The sequence below is a fragment of the Hemicordylus capensis genome, chromosome 3 (genome assembly GCF_027244095.1).
Source record: "Hemicordylus capensis ecotype Gifberg chromosome 3, rHemCap1.1.pri, whole genome shotgun sequence".
Classification (NCBI taxonomy): Eukaryota; Metazoa; Chordata; class Lepidosauria; order Squamata; family Cordylidae; genus Hemicordylus; species Hemicordylus capensis.
In genome coordinates, this window is record NC_069659.1 from 9,270,007 (window position 1) to 9,291,662 (window position 21,656).

Genomic DNA, 21,656 nt, shown 5'->3' on the forward strand with positions numbered 1-21,656 from the left:
TGAGATACAGATGCCGAAGACTGCAGCCTTTGGATGGCATGGGAATCCCAAGCAGACTCAGTAATCAGGCTCCAACGAACTGAACAGTAAGTATGTAAGTAGGCTTCTCAAGCTTGGGTCTCCAGATGTTGCTGGACTACAACTCCCATCGTCCTCATCCCCAATGGCCTTTGGGGCTGGAGATGATGGGAGTTGTAGTCCATCAACACCTGGAGACCCAAGTTTAAGACAAGAAGCCTAGAAGGAGCAGTTCAGCAGAAATGAGGCTTCCCCTCCCCGGAGACAGAATGAATGAAAAGCGTGAATGAGAAACACCACCCTCCCTACCCCGCACTCACTCCGGACACCAGGCGCATGTGCATGCCGCAGCCCCGCCCGCCCACAAGCCTCGCCCATTTGCCTCCCGAAGCCCCGCCCCGCTCTGGCAAAGTGCTGAAAGAGGAGGGTCCCGCGAGAGCGCTGAGGCACTCGCGGCGCGCAGAGTCCAGGGGAGAGCCGGGCGTCCACCTGGGAAGGCAGGTAGGAGATGCGCGCCGCGCAGGGCAGAGAGCCGGCTGGCTGGGCTGCCCCCTTCATCTCCTCCTCCTCCCCGCTGAGCTCCTCCGCAGAGCCCTCGTCCCGCTGCAAGAGATCGGGGGGCGCTGCCAAGGCAGCTCTGGCCGCTGCATCCAGCCGGTCCTCCTCCTCCTCCTGCCCGCAGAGCCCAGCAGATCAGCAGAGTCGGCGGCGGGCTGGGGCTGTGTGCGCGCAGAGGCAGCGGAGGGCAAGGCTGCGTCCTCCTGGGAAAGCGGCTGGCGCTTCTGCTACTGTGGCCGCTCATTCATTGACCCCGGGGGCGTGCGGGCAGCGGGCTCTGGCTTTCGGAGGCTTCCAGGGCGGGAGGGAGGGAGGAGCCGCCAAACCCGCTTCCTTCTTGGTCTTGTGACCGGCATCGGGGTGCAGAAGAGCGCTTGTTTCTCTTTTGGGGGGCTGTGGGTGATTGCCAGGGGGGAGGAGGAGGAGGAAGCAAGCAAGCAGCAGAGAGGTGGCGGGGCTTACTTGGGGCAGCGGCTTGCTGTCGCCGGCACGCACGGCTCCCACTCTGGCTGCTGCATGCTCCTCGCTTCCTTGAACTGGCCGCAGTTTCCCAGGGCCAATTAATTGCAGTAACTTCCTTTGGGGTAGAAAGTACTCTGCCTTTTCTCTCACGGTGCATTATGTAACAAGTGGCTGGGACTGGTTGAGCCGGTGGGCAAATGCACCCGCAGACATTAAAAAAAACCAAAACTTGGGAGCGTGCACATGTGCGCACGCCGTAGAGGGAACGCTGACTCTAGGGCAGGGCTGCTCAATTTTGGTCCTCCAGCTGTTGTTGGACTACAACTCCCATCATCCCCAGCCTCAGTGGTCAGTAGCTGGGGATGATGGGAGTTGTAGGACAGCATCTGCAAGAGGGCTGCAGCTGTGCCCTAAGGGGAACATAGGAAGCGGCCATATACTGAGTCAGACCATTGGTCCATCTAGCTCAGTATTGTCTACACAGACTGGCAGCAGCGTCTCCAAGGTAGCGGGCAGGAATTTCTCTCAGCCCTGTCTTGGAGATGCTGCCAGGGAGGGAACTTGGAACTTAGATGTTTTTTTCAGAGCAGCTCCATCCCCAAAGGGGAATATCTTACAGGGCTCACACATTAAGTCTCCCATTCAAATGCAAACCAGGGCAGACCCTGCTTAGCTAAGGGGACCAGTCATGCTTGCTATCACAAGACCATATCTCTTATATATCTTATAGCAGATAGTGCTCACATGTAGTCACCCATCCAAACATCTCTCAGCTTAACCTACCTCACAGGGCTGTTGTGAGCATAAACATAACAATGTACACTGCTCTGAGTTCCCTGGAGAAAGTGGGGGGAGGTGCATTAGGTATAAATGTAAAAATAAACCAAGGCAAACCCTGCTTAACAAAGGGGACAATTGATGCTTGCACCTTCAAGACCAGCTCTCCACCTGTAACTTCATTCCAGATCTTGGTCTGCTGTCAGTCTTCTGTTTCCTCCCCCCTCCCCACTCCGCCTGCACCACCAAAAAACTTCCATCTTGGTCTTCTCCATACCTAGAAAGGGAAATCAAGCGATGTCTGCAAAGCTGCTTCAGAAGCACTGTCTCTCTCCTCTTCCTCAAAGCGGTGCCCCATTGTATTGGGAAATGGACCCGCTTGCCTTAATTCTGTTGCAGGAGATATAAGTGCTGCCATTGCCTCAGGAGGTTTGAGAAGGAGTCATAGCTCAGTTGAAGAGTTCCTGCTTTGCATGTAAAAGGTCCTAGGCATCTTCCCATGCAGCTGGGAAAGTCCCTCTCAGGGAGGAGGCAACTTTGCGTGTTCAAAGGCTGCCGTTCAGATTAGACAGTATCGGGCTAGATTAAATAATAAGGCCTGCTGATGCAGTTCAGCATTGCATTGGCCTTATATGCTGCAGCATTACATTGCTGCCTTTTATTTAATTTGTTTTCCATTACAAATCTTTCAGAAGTGCTGCTGTCAAGTCATTTTCCCTTCTTCAGACTCTGGTGCATTTGATTGCTCTTTCTGGAAATGTTTTTCATCGATCCTTGTTTAATTTCATTCTCTTGCTGCCTCTGAGCTCTCCGGTTGAGTGCCTAACATAATCTCCAGGTAGGGCTGGAACCCTGAAGGGCTACTGCCAGTCAGTGTCGACAATACTGAGCTAGGTGGATCGTACCGCCTAGTCTTAGCTGGAGTTAGGAAGCGTCCTACTTTGTTGTAAGGATTACGTCAAGATAAAGCACTTGAAGTCCTACAAGTGCTGAGTGTGCAAAGTCTTCTTGATGGCAGCCTCATGTAGAGTAAACTGAAGCCTACATGCGTGTATTGTGTGCTAAAATGTATACAGTGCACCAGTTTTACATGGTGGGTGGGATTCCACCCAGGTTGCAGTTTTCAAGTTACTAGATCTCAGTGAGGAGAGCATCTCCCTCTTCCCCAGTTTTGGATGGAGAATTGACTCAAGCCTTATACCTTCACTGCTGCCACTGGGTCTTCCAGTTAAATGCCTCTGGTAATTTAACATCCTTATGGAGGCTGTGTGTGCCCCATGGCACTCCCAACCCCCCCCCCAGTTTTCCATGCCCCTCAAAGTTTACTATGGGCAAAGACCCAGCTCCTGGGAGGAATCCTGGTCCAACGACTGCCATAAACAAACAGCCAGGACTGATCCCCACCTCCACTACTATTTAAAAGGTAGACCAGGGGTTCCCAACCATGGATGCTCAGATGTTGATAGACTACAACCCCAGAATCCATTGTGGCTGGTGATGATGGGAGCTGTAGTCCAACAACGTCTTGGGACCCAAGTCTGAGAACCCCTGACAAAGGGTGGCTTCACACATCCTGCTGAATCACAGGTTTGTTGGAGCCCCTCGAGCCCTGGAGAAGCACACGTGGCCCATACATCCGGCCACAGGAAGGAAATGCCAAGATTGGGTGTAACATACAAACCCCTCCTTCCAGTCTTGACATGTCTACCCTGACACCAGATGTAGGTCCTGTGCATGCCCCTGGGGCTCTGACCACTCTGCCAAACTCCTGTTTCGGTGTGATACATAAAGCCACCTTTGGAGTCTTAGGGTCTGTACATACCTCCTTCCCATTGGCCTCCTTTTGAGTGCTTGCTTTGATTGATTGATTGATTGATATACTGCCCTTCCAAAAATGGCTCAGGGTGGTTTACAACATTTCTGGTTGCACCTTTGGCAGACATGACAAAAAAATATTTGCTCTCAAAGGCAGTTGCCTGCTGCATCTCTGAATGAATCACTGTTCCTCCTTCCAATTTCTTTGAGTGGGAGTGTGCCTTCAGTTTGCTGCAGCGTTGTGTATTGGCTTTTGGTATACGGTGAAATGCTGATTGACCATCTCTGCCTTTTGATGCCCTATCTGCACTGTCAAAGTTAGAACTTAATTGTTTGTAATTTGTATTGCAAATTGAAATAAAGCAAGACACTTATCTGTTGGCTTACCCTGTTCGGAAGTTTGGCATTGTCTAACCTTATTGCCAAGTATAATTTGTTAGGAACATAGGAAGCTGCCTTATACTGAGTCAGACCATTGGTCCGTCTAGCTCAGTGTTGTCTACACTGACTGGCAGCAGCTTCTCTGAGGTTGCAGGCAGGAGTCTCTCTCAGCCCAAGGGAACGGGACGGAACGGGTGCCCTCATGCTAGGGAACTGGAACGTTCCCCTTCTCGTAATCAGGTTAGTAAACCTGTATGTCATTTATGCAATGCTCCTGCATAGGAATAGGGAGGGAAGACGCGACCAAAAGGTTCACCCAGATGAGACAGTAAATCTCTTCTGGAAAAGTTGGTATGGTTATGTTCAAAAAGACAAGAGTATCTCTTCTAAACAGCAATGGGACAAATTGTGGAAATGGACGTCGGACGGAACCCCCCCCTCGATTACCTGATGTGCCTTGAAATCCCCCACCCCCGAGTTACAGTACTACCTAATAACCTTGTGGGTTTCCAAATCATGGTGTGTAAATCTTTGTAGATATATCGTGTACAAACAACCACTTTGTATATAATTGTGCTTTGGCAACGTACTGTATGCTTTGGTAGTTTGTTGGTTCAATAAAAAAAATCTTGTCCTATAAAAAAATCTTGTCCTGTCTTGGAGATGCTGCCAGGGAGGGAACCTAGATGCTCTTCCCAGAGCGGCTCCATCCCCAAAGGGGAATATTGTACAGTGCTCACATGTTGTCTCCTCATTCAAATGCAAACCAGGGTGGACTCTGCTTAGCTAGTAAGAATAATAAACTTTCTTTAGCTGCCCCACAACAAATTGTTCTCTGGGTAGCTTACAACACAACATTAAAATAAGAGCTAAAAACACACAACAAATTAAATTGTAACAGACCAAAAAATTGGAGGGCGGAGGGGAAAACGAAAATGCAAAGGGGACAAATGAAGCTTACTGCCACAAGACCAGCCCTCCCCCGCCCCCCATGTTAATAAAACTAGCATATGTAATTAGCTAGGAAAATTGTCAAACACTGCTGACTTGAAATGTTGCAATCTCTGGGGGGAAATGGAGCAGATCTCGCTCTCCTCCTGCTAAGTGCCCTGACATTTCTTCACGAAACCACAATATTTCCCCAAGTATCTGAATTCTTCCCAGGCTATTTTTGATGAAGTTGCATTCTGTCTCCTTAGAGCACTGGACTCTTGGCAGATAGGATGGAACTGGACAGTGACTATGGGAAACACCTATATTGGGCAGCAGCGATATAGGAAGATGCTGAAAGGCATCATCTCATACTGTGTGGGAGATGGCAATGGTAACCCCCTCCTGTATTCTACCGAAGACAACCACGGGGCTCTGTGGTGGTCACCAGGAGTTGACACCGATTCGGCGGCACGCTTTTACTTGAGTGAAGATGTGCGGCAGCTGGTCTTCTGGCATTTGGGCACAGCTGCTTTTTCGACACACAGCCCTGCACCTGCTGCTTGTGCAAGGAATCTGGAATATGCTACAAAGCGTGTCTTTGTGAGGGATCGGAGGCTTCCTTCCCCCCCCCCCCAAAAAAAAATCTGCCACCTTTTTATGGTGGCAGAGAGGAACTGCAGACCTGAGGACAACGTAGTCTTGGCCGGGCTAGTGGCTTCCACAGCCTGCATTGCCACTTTCCCATCTCAACAAGTAGGAGGAAAATGAGTTTTTGGGAAAATGGAATTCGGGAAGTTCTACTCAAGGTGCAGAACCTGGTATTCTTGGTGTAGCAGTTAAATTTTTATATGACACTTCTATACCACCCTAATAAAAAAAGTCCCTAGGTGGTTCACAGTCTAAAAACCATCAAAACATTAACATGATTAAAACAATTTAAAAATAGAAATAAAAACGACTACGATGACAAATATTGATATACCACTCTTCAATCAAAGTTATCAAAGTGGTTTGTATAGAAAAATAAAAGCATAAATAAGAGGGTCTCCTGTCCCCAAAGGGCTCTCAGTCTAAACAACAACAAAAATGTAAGGTGGATACCAGCAGAAGTCACGGGAGGGATATTGTGCTGGGGCTGGATAGGGCCACTTGCTCTCCCCCTACTAAATATAAGAGAATCACCACTTTAAAAGGTGTATCTTTGCTCAGTTAGCTGGGGTACTTCTAAAACCCCCAAATAGGAATATTTTTATTTGTTGCGAAGCACTTCCATCCTGCTGCCTCTTCCAAAATGGCAAAACAAGATGGCTGATGACAATAATAAAACTAGACACACAATTCAGTAAAACAAAGTTGCTTTGTACTAATTCAGACCATGGGTCTGTCTGGGTCAGTGCTGTCAACCCTGACTGGCAGCAGCAGTTTGGGGCTCCAGCCAGGAGTTTCTCCCAGCCCAGCTTGAAAGAGTTGTAGGGGTTGGAACCTAGACCTTCTTCATGAAAGGCCTGCACACTTGGCTGACTGCAAACTCCCTTCTACTGAGACACAGCACTGGTTCCTCAAGGTCTGTTGCCATCTAGCCACCTGCAGCTGGGATTCAGATGGAGGTCCTGGCGCCCACAGAGCCCTGTGGTTGTCTTTGGTAGAATACAGGAGGAGTTGACCATTGCCTCCTCCCACGCAGTGTGAGATGATCCCTTTCAACATCTTCCTATATCGCTACTGCCCATTATAGGTGTTTCCCGTAGTCTGTAAAACATACCAGTGGGGATTCGAACTGGCAATCTTCTGCTTGTGAATCAAGCAATTCCCTGCTGTGTCACTTAAAGTGAATGGTCTTGTGGTTGGTTGATTGATTGAGTGCCGTCAAGTTGGTGTCGGCTCTTTGTAACCACATAGATTCTCTCCAGGATGACTTGTCTTGGCAGGAAGCATGCCCTCTTAGCTAAGCAGGGTCTGCCCTGGTTGCATCTGAATGGGAGACTTGATGTGTGAGCACTGTAAGATATTGCCCTCGGGATGGAGCCGCTCTGGGAGGAGCATCAGAAGGTTCCAAGTTCCCTCCCTGGCAGCATCTCCAAGAAAGGGCTGGGAGAGAGACTCCTGCCTGTAACCCTGGAGAAGCCGCTGCCAGTCTGTGGAGACAATACTAAGCTCGATGGACCAACGGCCTGACTCAGTAGAAGGCAGCTTCCTATGCTGTTGGGGAGGGGCCTGAGACCTTCTGCGTGCAAAGCAGGGGCTCTGCTGCCAAGCTAACTCCCCCCCTTCAGTGTTCCCTCTCACTGTTTCTCATGTATGTACGGAATGCGTGTTGTTCTGGGTGGCAGTACCAAGGCATTGTGTGTGCACCTGCATTCAGAATGGGGCCTTCCTGAGTCAACCTGAGCGGGATCTAAAATTAGCTGAGCGGACATCCAAAAACATGTGAGCGTGGGCACACCTTACTTAGAGGAAACGCTGCCCCCCTTGTGTTTCTCCCAGCAGAACTTCCACCCTGCCCTGGATGTGCACAGAAGCTCTTGGGTGTTAATAGGCCTGCAAGGCGAACGCCCTTTCACCCTGCTGGCTGGACTTTGGCCCTGTGTGTTTGCAGTGTTGCCGTTGGGTGCCTGGGTTTCCTTTTTGCCTGGGCTTGGCCCGTCCGCCCGAGGGGATGGCAGAGTTCCGAGTCAGAATCGCCTCCTGGCCTGCGTGCAAAGAAGGGAGTGGGGCGGAATGGCGGGGCTGCAGCTGAGCAGTCGAACATGTGCTTCTGCCTAAGATGCCCCCGGTCCAGTGGCTGATACCTTCGGCTCAAAGGATCCCTGGTGGCTGGGCCACTGAAGGGGAGCCCTGAGGGGATGGGGCCCCTCTAGGAGGAGCACCTGCAGCCAGTGGCTCATCTCACACCTAACCTACCTCACAGGGTTGTTGTGAGGATAAACATGACCATGGGCTCCTCGGAAGAAAAGCAGGATATAGATATAAAAATACAGCAGCACACTTCCTATCTGAACCTTGCATTTGAAGGGCCAGTAGCCAGGTTCATTTTAAACATGTACATACAATCTTTTACTCATGCACATTCATGCATACAGATACCTTTACCTGCACAGAGCAAAGTCTGAATAGGACTAGATTGTATGTGTGTTTAACATATTCAGAGGGCTCCTGTTGTAGGCACACAGGTGGCAACCTGTCGCCTTATTTTGGCAAAAGAAGACCTGCTAACCGACTTGGAGCCTAAGATAAGTGCTGGTGTTGCAGACGAGAGAATTGCTTAGCAAAAGCGTCTGCCTTTGGAGAAGCGTTGAATGCTCATCTGAATAGCTCAATAATGTGTCTGTCTTGGCTGGTTATTTTGAATGTCTGGCCAAAGATGGCATGTCCTGTTTTGAAGGGATAGCTTTCAAGACAGCCGTCGGCCACTCTAGACTCCTTAATAAGCTGACATATACTGAGTCAGACCATAGGTCCATCTAGCTCAGTATTGTCTACCCAGACTGGCAGTGGCTTCTCCAAGTAGCAGGCAAGGATCTCTCTCAGCTCGATCTTGGAGATGCTGCCAGGGAGGGAACTTGGAACCTAGATGCTCTTCCCAGAGTGGCTCCATCCCCTAAGGGGGAATATCTTACAGTTCTCATACTTCTAGTCTCCCATTCATATGCAACCAGGGTGGACCCTGCTTAGCTAAGGGGACAAGTCATGCTTGCTACCACCAGACCAGCTCTCCTCTCCAAGTGAGAGAATCAGTGATGGTGGTTGCGCTCCTTAAAGCAAGAGTCCCTTTTAGGGAGTTTTCTTATCTTAAAACATTTTATATCCCACCTTTTCAGCAAAAGGATGCTGTCAGGGCAGCTAGCGTCACTCACCTTGGGGGTGCTTCTGGACTGATGCTGTCCTTGGAGGCACAGGTAGCGGCAATGTGCAGAGGTGACCTCAGTCACTCATCCTTTGGTGATGTCCAGATTGGACTACTGCAACACACTCTATGTGGGGCTGCCCTTGAAGACTGTTCAGAAGCTTCCGCTGATCCAGAGCACTGCATCAAGGATGCTCATGGGTGCAAGTTGCTTTGTCAACATTGCACCCATCCTGCAGCAGCTTCACTACTAGTCCGCTTCCAGGCAAGCTTCAAGGTGCTGGTCTTGACCTTGAAAGCCCTACATGGCTTGGGACTGGGGTACCTGTCAGACTCCATTCGCCCATACAAACATGCCAGGGCCATCCATTCAGCTTCTCAGGTCCTGCTCATGGCCACTAACAGAGATCCAGTTGTTGGGCACTAGAGATAGGGTCTTCTTGGTTGTGGCCCCTCGGTTTGTGAACGTCCTCCTGGGTGAGCTTTGTCATGCTCCCTCTGTGGTTTTTTAAAAAACAACTAGACATGTCTTTTTAAAATACTTTATCTGCTGCTTATCTGATAGGTTTTTTAGTTCTTAGTTTTTAGCACTTTATTAACTTTTAATTTGAACATTTTTTTTTAAATGTGATTTTAAATGTGGTTTTGGCTTGATCTCTTAACCTGTTCCATTTTATTGATCTTTTACTTTATATTGTCTGTTTTGTGGATCTTTTGAGCTGCCCTGAGCAGTAGTGCACAGGAGGGGCGGGCTATAAATAATTTAAATAAAACCTTGGGTCCCCAGATGACGTTGGACTCCAACTTGCACGATCTCCAGCCACATGGCTGAACTTTCCAGAATGTTTTCCAGTTCAGAACTTCTCAGAAAACCCACATCTCTGGCCTTGAGCCTGGAACGTCTTGACTCTTTCAGTGTTTTAAGTGCTGATTTTAAGTGATATCCTTGTACTAATGATTGGCAGGACAGTCCTTTAACCCACATCATGAACTGAGAGAACACGCTTGAACTTATTCCAGGATGAGCTTTCTCTGAGACCTCTCCAAGGGATCTTGTAATGACTGCGCCTGAACTCCCATCACTGCTGACAACTCATTCTTAGCAACACAGAGAATTTAGCTGTTGGCTCTCAGAATCCAAGGGCTTCCTTTAGGTCTGTATACACACAAATAAATGTGTGTGTTTTTGTTCTGTTTAGAAGCAGGGCGATGCAAGTTGGTTCAGTGGTGGTTTTTATTGATCTGTAACCACCCCGGACTTTGTGTGTGTTTCTTTTAATAAGTTTCCCATGAACAGGTGGAGGAATGTGGTGACTCACGGTTTCTCATTGTCCTGTGTGCCTAATGGGAGTGCGGGGGGGACCATGTGTTTGCCTAGAAGGAGGGAACCGGGCCGTATCGTTTCAGCAGTCCTGGGCAGCATCAGCTTCGCTTCAGATTGAATCGGAGATTGGCAGCCAGTGCTGAGCAAAAGGGCGGCTTTCTTTGTTTTCGAATAGTGTTGCTCAAGGTGAGGCAAATACTGGTGCAGTTCTAAGGTGCGGAAGAGAATATGGATGCATTCCACTGTAAAGACAGTCTCTCTCTCTCTCTCTCTCTCTCTTTAAAAAGCCTAGCTGAATTGGACCAAGATTTCTTCTACTGAGTCTGGATTGATTTTTGTCTGATGGACTTTTGGTCCAGCTAATGTATTGTAGGGATGTACACGAATCTAATTTCAAACTGAATTTTGAAAATTCTATTCTAATTGCTCTTTCGAGGGGTGATTTGATTCAAATTTGAATCGGCCAGATTCGAGTTGAAGAATTTGAATGATTTGCACATCCCTATTTTCTGCACTTTTGGGCAGCAGCTCTCCAGGGTTTCAGATGAACCTTTCCCAGCTATGCCTGGAGATGCTGCAAGGGATTGAACCCGGGACCTTCTGCATGCAAAGCAAATGCTCTACCATTGACCTAAAGCCCCATCCCCAGACAAGGGTCCATCTAGCCCTGCCTAATTTCTAACAGTGACCAGCTAGATGTTTCCAGCAAGCCCACAAGTGGGGTATAAGGGTAACAGCTCTTGGCCACTGTTCCTCCCAACCACTGATATTCAGAGGTATACTGCCTCTCAACAGGGAGGCTCCACATGCCAAGCATGACTAATAACTAGCATTGAAGCTAGTCATCACCCCCACATCTTGTGACAGTGAGTTCTGTAAACTAATTGTGTGGTGTGGTGTAATTTTAGGTACATTCTTCTGTCGGTTCTGAATCTCCTGCCAATCACTTTCACAGGATGACCTCTGAGTTCTGGCAGTCTGGAAAAAAGGACCTCTTTACCATGCATGATTTTATAAACCTCTGTCTAGCCCAACTCATCCCCAGAAAGTGGCTGCTGTTATACTTGCTTGGAGAATCCTAGTTTCCCACTTCCATTTTTAAAAGCTCTGGTGCCTTGGGCTGGGTGCCTCTTAATTTCTCTGCCTCTATAAAGAGAACAAAATTAACAGAAAGAGTTTGAATGTGATTTTATGCCCATAAAGCCCTATTCAGAGGTTTTAAGGACAAAGAGGCACCTTTTAACGTGGTGATTCTCTTTATTGAGCAGGGGGAGAGTAACTGGCCCTATCCACCCCCAGCACAGCATCCCTCCAGTGACTGTTGCTGGTGTCTGTCTTAGGTTTCTTTTAGATTGTGAGCCCTTTGGGGATAGGGATCAGTCTTATTTGTTTATTATTTCTCTATGTAAACCGCTTTGGAAACTTTGGTTGTAAAACAGTATATAAATATTTGTTGTACTCCTATACAGCATCTAAAATGAGGCAAGAAGTTCCACCTTGCCCTGGTCAGTCATCCCCGGCAGTGGGATGGCTCATGTTTAGAGCGGCATTCATCTGGAGAGGGGAACACCTTATCTGTGGTAAGGAGTATTTCTGTGATCGCCCCAGCCTCCTGATCATGGAAACCCCACCATCATGGATATGGTGCTCTCCTCTTCAGACGAATGTCAGGAGTGCTGGTCTTGTGGTAGCAAGCATGAATTGTCCCTTCTGCTCAGCAGTGTCTGTCCTGGTTTGCATTTGAATGGGAGACATGTGTGAGCAATGTAAGATATTCCCCTTAGGAGATGGGATGGCGCTGGGAAGAGCAGCTGCCTGCTGGCATGCAGAAGGTTCCAAGTTATTACCGAGACAGGGCTGAGAGAGACTCCTGCCTGCAACCTTGGAGAAGCTGCTGCCAGTCTGTGTAGACAATAGTGAGCTAGATGGACCAAGGATCTGACTCAGTAAAAGGCAGCCTCCTGTGTTCCTTCCTAATCATGAGCAATGCACTGCTGGGGGGTGACTGACTGATGAGGCCAGAGCAGAACTTCAAGCACCACCTTAGATGCTGTACATAACAGTGTCTTTCTTTTCCTTTTTTAATAAATTTGAATGGGGCTTAAATCTCTCTGGATGATCCTCCTGATTCCCTTTTGCTGGATACTAAGTTCTGCAAACAAAATAGTCTTGGTACTGGTGTCTGCCTTCAAATCTGCCCATACCTTGAGGTGTGGAAATCTGTTTCTAGGAGATCTCTCTCTCTCTCTCTCTCTCTCTCTCTCTGATGGATTTCTGCCAAGGGGCACAGAAGGGTTGTTTTCCTGGATAGGGCCCAAGGTTGGTCTAACCCAACATTCGGTCTAACAGTGGCCAGCTGGCTGCAAAAACCACAAGGGAAGGCAACATCACACCCCAGTGGTTTGCTCCCCAGCTTCTAGTATTGGGCCTCTGAACATGGAAACTGTGTTTAGTGACCCAGGAAAGATCTCAGGGCTGTGCTGTATAGCTCACTGAAGATGTCAACCACTGTCCAGTAGCTTGAAAAAGGCAAATTCCATGCCAGGAGTCATTAGGAAAGGGATAGAAAATAAAACTGCTAACAGTATAATCCTCTTATACAAATCCACAGTGCAGCCACATCCAGGATACTATGACCCATTCTGGTTTCTGTATCTTAAAAAAAAAGGATGTTATAGAGTTGGAAGAGGTGTAGAAGAGGGCAACCAAGATGATCTAGGCAGGGTCTACAGCACCTTTCCTACAAGTAAGGGTTGCAGTGTTTGGGGCTTTTTAGTTTCGGAAAAAGTGAAGGGGAGATGGGATAGAGACTTAGAAGGATGCATGGCGTAGAGAGTGAATCAAAGTTTTGCTCCTTCTCCAACAATACTGTAACCTTGGGTCATCCAGTTACTGGCACTTGACTGGCCCAGAGTTTGAACTCTGATCTCCCTGGTCTTAGCCCAGCACTCTAACCACTACACCACGCTGGCTCCAACTACCAGGGCTGCTCAACTTCAGCCCTCCTGCAGATGTTGGCCTACAATTCCCATAATCCCTGACTATTGGCCACTGTGGCTGGGGATTATGGGAGTTGTAGTTCAAAAGCAGCTGGTGGGGGCTAAGTTGAACCGCCCTGTGTATTCAGGGGGTTATGGAGATGAGCAGCTTGGTGAGACTTCTGCAACTCGAGTAAATTGGTGTGTGATAACCTATCTGCCTCTGCAAGTCATGTGGCAGGCTAAAGAGCTATGTCAGCCACTGAGGGTGCATCCTGGCCAGCCTCTCTGATCATCAGGACTTCTGGCTGCATGGCCTATCATAAGGCCTGGAGACATACACCACCCCCAACCCCCTGCTAGTTTCATGTGAAACCTGCAATGGACCAGTTTCAGAGGAGCAAGAGGTCAGGCCCACATAGCTCTTGTCTGTGAGCTCCCCAGAGGCATCTGGTGGGCCACTGTGGGAAACAGGATGCTGAGCTAGATGGGCCTCCTTGGGCCCGATCCAGCAGGGCTCTTCATGTGTTCTTCATCAAAGCCTTGTTCAGGGCTGTGTTAATCTGGATGTAGAAATGCATTCGTGGGAGGCAGCAGGAGTGTGCCTGCCAGCCCCGTGCCAACATATTCTCCCCACCAGCACCCTCTTGTCCCCTCACGTTCAGTGTCTAAACTGCAGGGCGAAACTCCCAGTATTCAACTCCTGCCTTCGTGCACACGTGTTGACCACTACTGTTCCCTCTGAGTCATGACGCATGTGCGCACGCTCACAAGTTTTTGGATGTCCGCTCAGTTCATTTTAGATCCCACTCCGGTTGAATCAGGAGGGCCCCATTCTGAATGCAGGTGCACACACACTGCCTTGATACTGCCGCCCGGAACAAAACTCATTCTGCACAGAGAGGAAAAAATTAGAGGGACCACTGGAGACCACATGGAGGCAGGCATGGCTAGCTGGCACACTCGGTGCTGCCCCTGGACTTAGAATCCCTGAACTATCGTTGCACTTTCTACTGGGTGCCATCCGATCAGAAGCAAGTCTGGCCAGTGGCTTTAACTTTCCAGTTGTGGAATCTGTCTTGGCTTAAGCTTTGTTTCGGGACCATAAAGAGCTTCCCAAGCGTTTTCCATGGCCCTTGCATAACCATGTTTGCTGTGAGAATATGGGCACGTTCTCCACCCCCACCGCTTCTCCTGTCTTGCAAACATTCAAATTAGCCGTACAGTGCCTGCATGTTCTCAAATCAGTACACGTGCAGTTCTTAGGTTCTCTTTGTAAAACTCAGCAATGGCCATTCTGGGTGTACAATAAACAACTTCAGCTTTGGCAATGAAAGGGTAATGGAACAGGCAGCTTGTTTCGATGAGAATGGCTAGAAAGCAAATGCCATTCGTGCTTTGTATGAAGCCGATCTAATTTCTCAAGCCACATTTGTGTAGCCAACCCTTGGTTGGCTGGTTCAGAGCGATATGTGGCTTTCAGACTCTCTTCCATCCCAGTTGGCTCTGGTTGATGGACCGCTTGCCGTTCTGCTCTTCTCTCCCCAGGCAGGGGGGTGGGGGCAATTGCTGGCACTCCTGCAGTTATCGGACTACAATTCCCATCAACTCCTGCTGCAGTGAAGGGTTTTCATGAGGTTCTTTCCAGCCCTGTTTCTCCTTGGCAACTTCCCCCAGACTCTGTCCTTCCCTTGAAGTCCGTGCTTCTGTCCTGAATTCTGAGCCCTACTTTGCACTGTGAGTACTTCAGAGGGAGGATTTTATTTTATGCATCAAAGACTGGCAGATGACACAGGCTGGATTGGTCTCTTGCCAGGACACATGGCAGACGGGAGATTAGCAGGATCCAAATGAGAGATTAGCAGGATAGTGCATTCCCAACAGAAGGTTGTTTACACAAAACTTAATGCCATCGCATGCCTCGTTCATTTTGGAGGTGCCCCTTCTTTGGTATCCTGCTCAGTCCAAAGCAAGGGAAGCTTCAAGGAATGGTGTAGAGGGGAGGGGGGTGGAAAGGGTCTAGGCCAGGGTTTCTTAACCTTGGGGCCCCAGATTTGTTGGACTACAACTCCCATCATCCTCAGCCACAAAGGCCATCTCTGGGGATGATGGGAGTTGTAGTCCAACAACATCTGAGGGCCCAAGGTTAAGAAACTCTGGTCTAGACTTCAACCGCCCCCACCCCATTTCATTTCTCTTGCAACAAAGAAAACTGGAGCAGAGATTGGGCTCAGGGGATTATTATGATGCCTTAGTTGCTCTGTTTTCCTGAGAGGGAAATTCAGGGGTTTGCACCACACCTTGGATTCTGGTTGCCCTTGGAACATAGGAAGCTGCCATATTGGTCTATCTAGCTCAGTATTGTCTTCACAGACTGGCAGCAGCTTCTCCAAGGTTGCAAGCAGGAGTCTCTCTCAGCCCTATCTTGGAGATGCTGCCAGAGAGGGAACTTGGAACCTCGATGTTCTTCCCAGAGTGGCGGCTCCATCCCTTAAGGGAAATATCTTAAAACAGTGCTCACACGTCAAGTCTCCATTCATATGCAGCCGGGGCGGACCCTGCATAGCAAAGGGGACAAGTCATGCTTGCTACCACAAGACCAGCTCTCCTCTTCTCTCCCTCTCTCTTTTCCTTGGAAGGAGAGTCACTGTGTCTGAAATATTACACAGGTACAGGAGTGTCTGTGTGGAGAGGTAAAACAGCGTTTTGATTTTAGTGACACAAATAGGGGATGGGGCTGCAGCTCAGGGGTAGAGCATCTGCTTAGCATGGAGAAGGTCCCAGGTAGCACTGAGGAACAACTCCTGCCTGAAGCCCTGCAGAGCTGCTGCCAGTCAGAGCAAACAATACTGACCCAAACGGACCAATGGTTGGACTCAGTAAATGGCAGCTTCCTGTAGGTTGAGCAGTGAATGGAATTGAAAGGTAGCAGATCCTTCCTAAAGGCCAGCAACAAGTTAGGTTAGGGAACCCAAACTCCACATCCTAAGATGCCTCGGCTGTCTGCTTGGCTCATGCATCTTCCAGGTGCTGTCTCTCTTACAGGCCCCCCCGCGCTCCGCCCCGGCACTGAGAAAAATTCGGTGTGGAAGTCAGCACAGTGAGGAAGGGCTCCCACTCTGAAGGTCGCCAAACTGGAGGGTCAGACACTTCAGAAAATATTGTTACAAAACGGTGACTTGTCCATTCCTTTTGTTAAGGAGATTCAAGTTGGCCATTTTGGCCCACGACGGTGGTTCTTGAATTATCAACTTTTGGAAGCAGCTACCATTAGCTTAGTCACCTTAAGTGGCGCAGTGGGGAAATGCTTGACTAACAAGCAGAAGGTTGCCGGTTCGAATCCCCGCTGGTACTATCTCCTGCAGCAGCGATATAGGAAGATGCTGAAAGGCATCATCTCCTACTGCGCGGGAGGAGGCAATGGTAAACCCCACCTGTATTCTACCAAAGAAAACCCCAGGGCTCTGTGGGTGCCAGGAGTCGAAATCAACTCAACCCCACACCTTACCTTTACAATTAGCTTGTAAGTAAAGGAAACATTTGCTGTCGGGTCGGTGTCGACTCCTGGCGCCCACAGAGCCCTGTGGTTGTCTTTGGTAGAATACAGGTGGGGTTGACCATTGCCTCCTCCCGCACAGTATGAGATGATGCCTTTCAGCATCTTCCGATATCGCTGCTGCCCAATATAGTACCAGCAGAGATTTGAACTGGCAACCTCTGGCTTGCTAGTCAAGTCATCTCCCCGCTGTGCCGTTAGGTGGCTAGCTTGTAAGTACAGTATCACACTAGTCCACCTCGCATCAGAAGTTCAAGAGAAGGTGTAGGATTGCCCAATTCCTTTCCCGCGCCCACACTCCCCTGAAGGCACGTGGGAGTGAAGGAAACTGCCGTCAGTTCCTGGTTGAAGTAGAGGGAAAGGGCTGGGAAAGGCTACACTTTCCAGCCCTCCATGCATGCCTCACCAAGATGGTGCAGGCTGTCGAGAGGGCTTGTTTTCCTCTGAAGGAGCCCCAGCAGCACAGGGCAGAGCACAACACGGCGTGGTGGGAAGGGTTACCTCTGTACGGTGCCAGGAGCACTGAGGATGCAGGGCGTTCCGCTTGGGCCGAAGCTTCACACAGGCCCAATAACCAATCATTTATTGATTATTTATTTAATTTATTCAAGATATTGCTGTGCCACACAAAACTTGTGTCTCTGAAGCGGTTTACAATTAAAATCATTTTAAAAAAACCCCAATATTAAAAATGCTAAAACTATAAATCGAATTAAAAGCCTGGGTGAATAAACGTGTCTTCAGTGCCTTTTGAAAAGTTGCCAGAGATGGGGAGGCTCTTATTTCGACAGGGAGCGTTTTCCAAAGTCCAGGGGCTGCAATGGAGAAGGCTGCCCGTTCCCGAGTAGCCGCCAGATGAGTTGGTGGCAACCGCAGATGAACCTCGGGGATCCACGCTTGGAGATGATGAGGGTTGCCTCTGGCCCTCGCCGTGGGGAACATTGTGTCCTACATAAAAGCATAAGCTCCTTAACAAAAGGCGATGGCCAAGTCGCCATTTGGTAACCATGTCCTCTGAACTTTGGGGTGGCCAGTTTGGAGAACATAGCCACCCCAAAGCAATAACTTTGTATGAGGGGAAGAGAGGCTGTTCCCTTCTCCCTCGACGGCCAGGTCACTTCTCCTCGGCAGCCGCCTGGCAGCAACCACTTCTCCTTGGTCAGCCGCCTACTGACAGCGGCCACTTCCCTGTGGCCACCTGCCGGGCTGGCGGCGGCCGCTTCCCCTACACAGCCAGTCTGGTGGCCGCTGCTTCTCCTGCGCGGCTGGCCTGGCGCACCACTTCTCCTCCCGTCCCCGTTGCTGATCGGCAGCTTGTAAGAGCCGCCATGCATGGGATTAGTGACGGATACATTTCAGAGAATTAAACATATAGAAGATGGAAAGAATGGATACTAATCCGGGGTGTAGCAAATCCCCTGGGGGCCAGGGGACAAAGTCTTCTTTGGGGGCCTCTCCATCACGCGTGCAAAGCACCCGTGCGCCCCCAGCACCCTAAGCCACACCCCCTGCATCTGACATCAGGTGCAAGGGGCGGGGCAACGAATATCTCCCTGGCCTGCTGCTGCTATTTCTGTTGGCCTCTGGGCGGGAGTGAGCAGTGGCATATAACTGAGCTGCAGGCGTGGCGGGCGCTGTGGCACACATGCGAAGTTCGGTTGGAGAGGGCCAGCCACAGCGCCCGCTGTCCTTGCAGCTCAGTTATACTACGCCGCCGCTCAGCTCACCTCCCACCCCCAGAGGCCAACAAGTGGGGCAGGGGCAGCCTGCTTGTGGGCCCCTTGGGGGGGCCCTCTGGGCCCACGGACATTTGTCCCTGTTTGCCCAATAGGTGCTACGCCCATGATACTAATACCAATTCAAGTGGTCAGTTTCCATGTCTCTAATTTTTCAGGCATCTATTGCTAGGAAACATGGGTGTATATTGATATCCAGCCCTGCCGTCTTTGGGTGTGTCAGCGTTAGCAAACAGTCTTTAGTGTTGTAATTTGTTAACTTTCTGAATGCCTTAATAAGGAAGCATATGCTATTGCTTTGTCACATTAATTGTGTTTATAGGTATTTAGATTTCCTTTGGTTTGAATAGAACATTTTAAATCGCATGTACTTCATTGAACTCTTTTCCTAATCCAAATATTTTCAGCTACTGGAAAAACAATTTAAGACTTATACAGCATGTAAAACTAACTGTGTGTGTGTGTGTGTGTGTGTGTGTGTGTGTGTGTGTGTGTGGTGCAGCAGTAGCATGTCCTGGTTTTTCAAACAGATCCCCATTGATTTAGGGCATCAGGACTTTTTTTCCCAATTTAAATTTTCCAGGTAACCCGTATCGCTGCAAGTGCTGTGCTGGGTCTGCAGACAGTTTTACCTTCCCTGTGGTTGCTTTGGGAGCAGCAGGATGCTCAGCCCCACATTTGTTTGGAAGCAGATGCAGGGGTGGCTGGAACTGGAGTCGGGGAAGACCTGCCCATGCTTCCCACTCGGCTAGCACAATTTCCCCTACCCTTTAGGCTTCTATTACATAGAAGCATGACAAAATCACACACGTACAATCCTCTCCCAGGGCCAGCCTTTGAGATTTCTAGTAAAGGTAAAGTGTGCCGTCAAGTCTATTTCGACTCCTGGCCCCCACAGAGCCCTGTGGTTTTCTTTAGTAGAGTACAGGAGGGGTTTCCCATTGCTTCCTCCAGCGCAGTACGAGATGATAGCCTTTCAGCATCTTCCTAGATCACTGCTGCCCGATATAGTACCAGTGGGGATTCAAACCGGCAACCTTCTGCTTGTTAGTCAAGCATTTCCCCGCTGCGCCACTTAGCAGGCAGCTGTTAAGTGTTATCCACCCATCAGCTGGAGGAAATTGTTTTTTAGATGCACAGGTGCAGAATTTGGCATTCTGAAAATCTCAGCCCCCATGGATGGAGTTGAGCAAGATTTCCAGTGGGTGGGCAGGGGAGCACTCTAGTGCCTTGAACAGAACATTGTCTCTCCCCAGGACTTGCGGATGCAGAATAAGCCAATCATTTATTTCATTTCAATGCTACAGTGCTGGATGTGCGTTTGTGTATAAGAAAATGGTCCATGCCTCAAAGAGCTTACAATATCCTCTTATGTGATTCGACTGGATCGGTTTCAGTCTGTGACTCCTGAGGATGTGGACAAGCTGCTTGGAGCGGTGAGGCCTGCCACTTGTTCTCTTGACCCTTGTCCAACATGGCTTGTTCGATCTAGTAGGGAGCCTGGCAGAAATCATAAATGCTTCTCTGAGGGAGAGGTCATTGAGGTCATCCAAGGAGGTCCGTCTCCAGTTACCGCCAACCCGTTTGGTGGCTACACAGAGACGGGCCTTCTTGGTCGCTGCCCCGAGATTGTGGAATGCACTCCCTGCTGAGATACAATCCTCCCCATCTCTGGCAATTTTCAAAAAACACCTGCAAACCCATCTTTTCGCCCAAACTTTCTCAGCTTCCTAATATTTTGGGGTTTTAATCTCTGGTTATTTTTAAATTGTTAAAGTGTTTTAAAGTTTTTGTATATGTTTTTAACTCGTTTTATGTTGTTGTAAACCGCCCAGAGACAAAAGTTTGGGGCGGTATACAAATTTGCTAAATAAATAAATAAATAAAAATATTAAACCATGTAAATATTGCACAACATAATTCCTCGGTGCAGGTCACACACAGCCCTCGTCGGACGTCTTGTGTGTGTGTTCACTCACTCTGCTTGAGAGCGCCATCAAAAGCCAGCGTAGTGTAGTGGTTAGAGTGCTGGACTAGGACCGGGGAGACCCGAGTTCAAATCCACATTCAGCCATGAGACTAGCTGGGTGACTCTGGGCCAGTCACAAGTATGTAGTACACTGCTCTGGGCTCCTTGGAGGAAGAGTGGGATATAAATGTTAAAAATAAATAAAATGCAACCCCCGTTATGCCCCAGGCTCAGCCACACTTTCTCCTGGCCTGCCCGCTGCTGTTGTCTGCCCCCAACCAGGTTTCTCCATCCTCTGATCTCTTTGGCCCCCTTCTGACTCTGGGTCTGAGCCTCAGTAGGTCTGGCAGCCCTACCTCAGAGTCATTTCCTCCAGGGAATCCTGAGATCTGTAGTTCTGTGAGTGGGTAGGGCATAGCTTCTCAGTGCATGGTGAAATATACTCCTGGGGAGAATAAAGCACAGGCAAGGGAGTATGGGATGTGGGGAGTAGGGATGTGCCCCAAACTGGTCAGTTTGAGACCGAACTGGTCTTGAACCGGACTGGGCATCTTCGGTTTTGGCACCCCCTGAACTTGGGGCCCAGTTCAGGAGTGTCAGAAACGTTAAAATTAGGTGGGTTTTTTTTAAAAGGTGGGCTTACCACTGCCGATGGCTTTGGGGGCTTCGGGGTGCTGCTGTGGCCATTGAGGGGGGGGTTCGACCTCCCTTCCTCCAGTCTTTAATGGGCCCATTTTGGCTTGTTGCAGGGCTGTCTCAGTCCTCTGTGAGTGTGCGGTGGCCATTTTTGAGGCCGTGACACATGCACGCAGGTCATTTGCATGGCCAGATCGTTGTTCTGTTCTTACAGCTGGTTTTGAATTGCTCCCTCTTCTCCTGTCTGTCTCTCGCCTCTTTCTTCTCTCAAAAACTTGGCACGCTGCATAACACAATGCTTCCCCAGCAGAATTTCTGCTGTGCTTTCAACAATACTGGCTTCTCCTGGCGAGCCAGCATAGCATAGTGGTTCGAGTGTTGGACTTGGATTGGGGAGACCTGAGTTCAAATCTCCATTCGGCAGCGAAACTCACTGGGTGACTCTGGGCCAGTCGCTTATCTCAATCTGACCTACCTTACAGGGTGGCTGTGAATATAAATGTAACTATGTCCACCACTTTGGGCTCCTTGGAGAGACAGGAAAACAGTAATAAACAAATCAGACCTTTCTAGCTTTGGCCAGTATCGCCTCTAGCCCAGGTGTAGCCTTGAGTTGAGCCATCTTATGTATTCTTTGTAAACAGATTTGAGAACTTTGGTTAAAGAGCA

The 21,656-nt window shown here is 49.2% G+C and overlaps 1 protein-coding gene across 1 annotated transcript in view; it reads left to right on the plus strand.

The window, feature by feature from the left end:
• Nucleotides 1-440: 440 nt before the first annotated feature.
• The window catches only part of CAPN5 (calpain 5), a 107,232-nt gene continuing 86,016 nt past the window's right edge, over nt 441-21,656 (plus strand). Inside the window, exon 1 of the mRNA XM_053312091.1 lies at nt 441-519. The gene's annotated coding sequence lies outside the window, so the exon portion shown is untranslated. The remainder of the gene's footprint in view (nt 520-21,656) is intronic.